Source organism: Gigantopelta aegis, chromosome 3, assembly GCF_016097555.1.
Source record: "Gigantopelta aegis isolate Gae_Host chromosome 3, Gae_host_genome, whole genome shotgun sequence".
NCBI classification, from domain to species: Eukaryota; Metazoa; Mollusca; class Gastropoda; order Neomphalida; family Peltospiridae; genus Gigantopelta; species Gigantopelta aegis.
In genome coordinates this window covers 63,792,261-63,800,250 of record NC_054701.1, presented here as the reverse complement: position 1 = coordinate 63,800,250, position 7,990 = coordinate 63,792,261, and positions in this window count along the sequence as shown.

Sequence of the window (7,990 nt, the reverse complement as noted above, 5' to 3'; positions counted from 1 at the left end):
CAGTGAACGGTTACCAGTTGTTGTTCTACACGTGTACTGAGATATGAGGGGGTGAAGTCAGTAATAATAAAGAAAATATATGTATATTGTGGATAATAATCAATAAAATATATATGTGCATATATATATAACGTGTGCGTGTGTGAGTATTAACAAAAATATATGTATATAGTGATGACGGCTCTATACAGGACGTTCCTACACAGGGCGGTCTATTATTTTATATACTTAGATATGGTGGAAAACACATTAACAGTAAAGGGAATAAATATATATTTTGTATATAAAGAAAATATATGTATATTTTGGATAATACACGATTTTTTATATATATATATATACTGTGTATATATATATATATATATATATATATATATATATATATATAAAACGTGTGTGTGTGTGTGTGAGTATTAAAAAATTATATAGTGATGACGGCTCTGTACAGAACGTTCCTACACAGCACGGTTCTGCACAGGACGGTCTATAGTATAGCTGCAGTGAATGGTTACCAGTTGTTGTTTGTCTACACGTGTACTGAGATATGAGGGGGAAAGTCAGTAATAATAAAAAAAATATATGTATATTGTGAATAATAATCAATAAAATATATATGTGCATATATATAACGTGTGTGTGTGTGAGTATTAACAAAACAATATATATATAGTGATAACCGCTCTATACAGGACGTTCCTACACAGGGCGGTCTAGTATTTTATATACTTAGATATGGTGGAAAACACATTAACAGTAAAGGAAATAAATAAATATTTTGTATATAAAGAAAATGTATGTATATTTTGGATAATACGTGGAAAAAAAGAATAATATATATATATATAACGTGTGCGTGTGTGAGTATTAAAAACACTTTGCCGCATAAAAACTCAACTTTGCCACCCAAATTATTGTATGTACTTTTCCCAATTAGATAGACACTATAAGAAAAATGCAACAAAACACATTCTGATATTTAAAATATTACTTTACTGAACAAGAACAAACTGATACGTAATTTCAAGTCACTCAGAAACACGCAAACACTCTACGTAGTTTTAAAAAGTACTTTCTGGTTCCTTTCTTATTGAAATGAACGCCATCTTTGTGGAACTCGGCCGGGTATTGGATGTTCAGACCAATCACACGTTTTCCAAACTTCTTCCTGAGGTGTCTGTTGATGGAATTTCTCTGTTTACAATACGCTCTTGAGGTAAGCCCGGGAGATTTCTCAAAGTTTCCTCGTCTGCTAATCTCTACGAAATATACTTCTTCAACTCCGAGACGCTTAAACGATTGTTCTACTGCACACAGTTTATCAAATATATCTTTTGGTGAACTGCTCCCAGAAATGTCATTTTCCCCTAACTGTACAATAACAACATCAGGCTGAAATTGCTCAACATCATCCATCATTCCATTAGGGATGTTATCCGTTCTTAGTCCTCCACGCCCAAAGAAACGGAACTCGCTTGCGATCCTCAGATCTCGTGAACAAAACGGCTCCAGTCTTCTTACATAGCTACTTCCAAACAAAGCGATTTTGGCCATTTCTAAGTATATATTATCAATCTCAAAACTTGTTCTCTGTAAAAGGTTTGAAAGGTAGTGTCAAGCCAAGTCTTCGTTACTCTTTTATGTATTTCAGTTTCATTATTTTGTGTTGTGACAAGCAGTAGCATGATGCCTGTCTGGCGTAAGTAATATAGTACACCATTATGTATGAACATGAATACAATTAACCATCATTTTTTGCAATTTAGTGTCTTTTGTTTTATTTTTAACTGTTTCTGTATTCTGTGACGTATCCCTACTCTTATTTTTATCATTTGTCTATATATTTGCGTGTTTCATTTCCAAACAGTGCTTGCCAAATATTGTCGAAAGATACGTTCATTTTTGAATTCAGTCAATAATATTTGAATATTTGAGTTTTTCAATACGGAAAATATGACGCATATTACTATTATTCAAGAAAATCAGAAAGTTGAAGACGTTTTCACCCTTGAAGTTTGTCGCGTTTATTCTTAATTATTATCAAAAACCCTGCATGTAACATGAACACACACACACACACACAAACACACACACACACACACAATGTCTTTTTTTTTTTTTTTTTTTAAAGATTTATTGCCCCCAGAACATAGACAGTGAACACACACAATTGACAACATTATTTAATTTTAATTATTATTATGAAAAGCCCTGTATGTATAATGAACACACACACACACACACACACACACACACACACACACACACACACACACTATTTCTGCTTGTATCATTAATATATGTATTGTCTATTTATATATAATTGCAGAATCACACAGAAATCAATAGAGTAGTCTCGATGTTAGAATATCGACTAGGAATAGAACTGAAGTATTAAGAAATAGAAAACGCCTATCTCTCGTTCGAAGCACTAGTGCAGCATGACTACAAGTTCTTCTGCATGAGATGCGGCCATCATCCGAAAATACTCATCCACGGTCTGACCAAAAAAGCAGTCTTTAAATATGCCGTAAATGAAGCAGGTAATATTTCTTATTATTTCTTATAATATTTACTTAAAACATTTTAAATATAACTTGTTACCATGTTATTTAGCCTGACCAGCTATAGCGCTATTTTCGTATATACAGCCACTTCATATTGTTTTGTTTTGAGATATTTTATTGACCAAAAAAGAATCAAAAGGATTGCACAACAGGCAGAGCCTATATAAATGCTCTCCTAAACAAGATAGGCATCTGACAATATTCATAATCATATATATGTAAAGCATAATAACAATGTCTAATGGCATAAAATATTTAACATAATTAATATTTTTTAATATATAGTAATAAGAGGTAGAGAGTAGATAGAATAGAAATGGGATAGTCGAGAAAAATATGATAGTAATGATCCTATTGTTGGAGCTAACCTTATATGGGGCAGTAAGATCAGAATAATAAGTTAGTTCAACTCGAATCTCTTACTTTCAGCTATATATTTATGTACTGCGTTAAAAATTAAATAGTTTTCTTCAATTGGTAGATTTATTGACCCAGATAGTAGCAGATCAATGTCTAAGATATCAAGGTAATTCCGTAACGATGCAAATAAATCATATCTTTGTCCGATGAACAGAGGGCAGACATAAAAATAATGAAAATTATCTTCACAGTTATCTCCACATGCACAACTTGGGCTATCAGAAAGATGGCTTAAAAATAAATGATAGTTTAAGTTACTAGCATAGTTACGAAGCTGACAATGGATAACGTTACATTTACGATTTCCATAAAGATAGAGAGTAGATGAAGGATTGGGATTTCCCTTTTTTATTAATTTTTTTTATAGGTACGCAGACATGGTTCATTTTGAGTTAAACTGTCAAGATCATTCCATAACTCCAAAATATTGGGAATAAAGCTGTTTTTATATGAATTAGTATGGCATGTTGGTGGAGTGAATGGATGTTGATTTCTGAGTGTAAAACGATTAGTGGGATTAACATATAACAAGATTTCATCCAGTAGATATTGAGGTGTTTCGCCTTTAAGTATTTTATGCATTAGAATTAATTTACTATTTTTGCCACTTCATATTCGTTATATGTCTCGTATTCGCCAACCAGTGTATTCGTTAGACCCACTAATGCTTAATCTTTTTATCATAATATATACCTATATATTTTTGGATATGTATGTATTATATGTATAGTGGCAATGCCTTCTTTAAATGTATTCTGTATTTCCTATCCTATAGTATTATAATTGTTATAATTATTGTTTTATTCAGCTTGGTTTTTTGTTTACTGTTTGATTTAGTGCCCGTTTTAATATACATTGCATTATAAAGTGTAAATTTTGCAGCTAATTATCTAATTTAACCTAAAAATATCTACCTATATTAACAGCACTTGTTTTGGTTACATCACAATATTTAATAATGCAGCTAGCGATACAGAAAATCGCAGTTAGTTATCTATTCAAATTAATGTACATTGCCGTTCGTACGTAGTTATATATACACAAACACACGAGTATTACTTGCTAATATTAAATTTTTTATTAAATTTTAACGAGTCAGTCATTATGTAAAAGAAGGAGATTGCACACAATCTGACAAACAATAATAGTAATATGAAACTTTATTAACGTCAAAAAATAAAGAATTGTTAAATATTGGTTGAAGTTTTTAGAAACGAAGAATTGTATTTTGAAATCAATATATGATGATATGTTAGAAAGTCAGGAATCTTTTAACTGGCTACACCATGTAAAACATTTATTATTTTCTTTAGGATTTGGATATGTATGATTTAATCAGCAAGTTGATAATCATGTAATATTTATAAAAAGAGTTAGCATGCGCCTGTCAGATGCGCATGTATAATATTGTATATATTTGTATGCTTATGATTCACACCGCTTAAAGTAAATAAACTACTACTACTACTCCGCAATTCAGTAGCAGTAAATAAATAACTTTTCATTGTAGATTGTGATGGCGGATTTCAGTGCTTCCACTGCCCAATATGCCCTGTAGCGAAATTCAAACCGTCGAGGAAGCAGAAAGTTATTAGCCATCTTCAGTCTCATTTTCATGGTGCAAAGGGAAATGTAAATGTTAAAGGATATTGCATTACTGGATGTCCTATGGAATGTCCGGGAAGCAGCAGCCAAAATCATTACCATTGTCCTGTCTGTAGCATCACATTCAAAAAGAAGGCCGTCTTTCTAAAACACGTGCCTTCGTGTGATAAATATCTTACTGATATATTTGAAATTATATCACACGAAAAGACAACACAACTTATAGATCCCAGCAGTTCACCAAACGCAAACTCGGAAACGGACCCAATTAGATCAAATTCAGATAATGAATCGGTTACAATTTCAAATTCAGAAACGGACACAATTTCAATACCAGTCATTAACACCAATTCCATACAATGCCAACACTGCAAGAAACTGTACCACAAAAAATATATCCGCCAGCACATCAGAGACAAACACAACGACAAAGAAAAAGGTATGACCAAACAGCGACATCATCACGCCGTCCTTGTTGACATCGAGAGCGGGGTGTATGCTGTTTCACGAACACTGCGTGGTCCACAACATCCAGTACACGTTATAAAAAAAAACGATGGGACCTAAAACCCACGTAGAGTGCGAAGTTGCCGACTGCAGGGATGTTTGCCAGACCGAGTGGCGCCGTGGTAATGCAGGTTATCTATGCGACCACATAAAATCAACAGAGTTTTCAACATTAGGAACTTCATGCAATGTTTCCAATGACAAGCTGAACGATATGGTTTCAGAAGGATTTCTGACTGACGCCCGTCGAAACAGCTGTGTCACTCTTTTGGATTCGGCCGAAAATATAAAGGTTCCGGCTGTTGTTAAACTTCCCCATCGACCCCACTGCAGCGATAGATTTCATTTTTACAGAGGACGACAGTGACAATTGGCACATCCAGGACTGGTAAGATGTTGGCTGTATCAACAAGGACAAGATCCGACAACAATGAATGACGATCTCGAATGTGAACCAGCTGACGACTTAACAGATTCCTCCACGTATCCCCCGACTGGACGTGTATTAGGAGACGTTCTGACCTATATGCTTGACAATAAAACAGTAGACAGTGAACATTTACCGACCTTTGACAGAAGTGTATGCCCAAAACAGCTCATGCCTTATGAAACCGAGTGCAAATCATGCGGTAGCCTTTTGGAAGACCCTCAACTGATAACACATAGAGCTACAGTGTGCACCCTTGACAGCGACCCACTACCATTTTACGAGATGTTCTACAGAAAGTGTTCAACCTGCAAGATGCCATATAGATACCAGGAAGTCAAAGACGGCCTCTTCAATTACGACGACCACCTCCTGATTTCCTTTTCAGTCCTTTTGGAAATCAGGGCTGGTCTAGTTGTAAGTCATGATCCATTCATTTTTATTACCAAATATTCACAATACTGATACGTTTTAACACAATAAATTATTCTTAATTATTATCAAAAACCCTGCATGTAACATGAACACACACACACACACACACACACACACACACACACAATTGACAACATTATTTAATTTTAATTATTATCAAAAGCACTGTATGTATAATGCACACACACACACACACACACACACACACACACACACACACACACACACACACACACACACACTATGTTTGCTTGTATCATTAATATATGTATTGTCTATATATAACTGCAGAATCACACAGCAATCAATAGAGTAGTCTCGATGTTAGAATATCGACTAGGAATAGAACTGAAGCATCAAGAAATAGAAAACGCCTATCTCTCGTTCGAAGCACAAGTGCAGCATGACTACGAGTTCTTCTGCATGAGATGCGGCCATCATCCGAAAATACTCATCCACGATCTGACCAAAAAAGCAGTCTTTAAATATGCTGTAAATGAAGTTCAAGTTCCCGATGATCCTCAACCTGAGGTTGATGCTGATGCATTTTGGCAAAATGTAAACCGGGAAATAGTCACCAGAGGGTTTCTACGCGGAAAACCTAACCCGTTTGTAATGAAGCCTGGCTACCACAACTGGGATCCATACATTGGACCAAACACCAGGAAAAGCCGATTCCTGTACAATACCGAATTTGCAAAAGTGAAGTGTACAGAATCTGAGGACCATGAACCAGTGCCAGAGGAAATTTTGACTCATCTCTTGGCAGATGAAAAGTTAGACACGGTCCGAAGATTCTGTAGACTGATTGGTGTTAGAGCTGAGGGAAGCAAATTAGACATGTTGTGCCAGCTGCGTAGCAACTCTCTCAGTAAAGCTAAATTCAATCATGCTTATTCATCCCTCTTCGGCATTTCCGGTGGTTGGTTGTCATCAACCTGTCAACACAATGTGACATATGCTGTCAAATTCCTCCTCAGATCAGAATCTCCTAGAGATTATGTTGATATACTAAAATCCATGAAACACATGCTGACTGTTAACATTGCTGACATTGCCAACACCATAGCTAAAATGGGTAACCGAACACAGACAATTTTTGTTCACCCTAATGACGGACGGATAGCGGTAGATACAGACGACAACATCAAAGCAGCCAGAGACGGGAAATTGGAAGTATCGATGGAATTTCTAATTGACGACCGACCTAAGACATCTTCAGACCCAGCTGTACACCCTGTTACTGGTACTGATGCCAAATACATGCTATTCGATTGGTTTCACCAAGAAAATTGTCACATACCAAAAGAATATCTACGAAGATCCGGAAATTTGTGGGGGGGTTTCCAGATTCCAGCCGATCTTTCTCCTGATTGATCCCCTCAGTTCGACGGATACAGAGGCCTACCCGGTTTACTGCTAGTCCTAGGAATCGACTTCAGCAGGCTCAGCCGTTCAGGTTACTTAGAAGCTATCTCTATGAAACTGAAATGTGTACCCTATTGTGACATTGTCTTTTTCATCAGGTATTGCATGATATGACATAAATCCCTGTGCATGGCAGATGCCCTATTATAGAATAGAGTTCGGAACTATATAGCCATTTTAATCATAAAAATCTGTTTTAAGTACAATAAGGGTGGCTATTTGGTTTATATGGGTACCTGTGAAAATGAGTTGTTGCCTATTTTCAGGCTCCATTTACAGACAGAACTAAATGATGTGACAGGAATCCCTACGTGTGGCTGCTACCCTATTATAAAGTAGAGTTAGGAACTACATAGTTATTTTAGTCACGGAAATCGATTTAAGGGCAGATGGGGTGGGTAATGGGGTTGTATGGGTGCCTGAGAAAATAAGTTGTTGCCTATTTTCAGGCTCCATTTACAGACAGAACTAAAAGATGTGACCTAAATCACTATGCATGGCTGACACCCTATTATAAGGTAGAGTTAGGAACTATATAGCCAATATCATCACGAAAACCGGTTTAGGGGCAGTAAGGGTGGGTATTGGGGTTGTATGGGTCCCC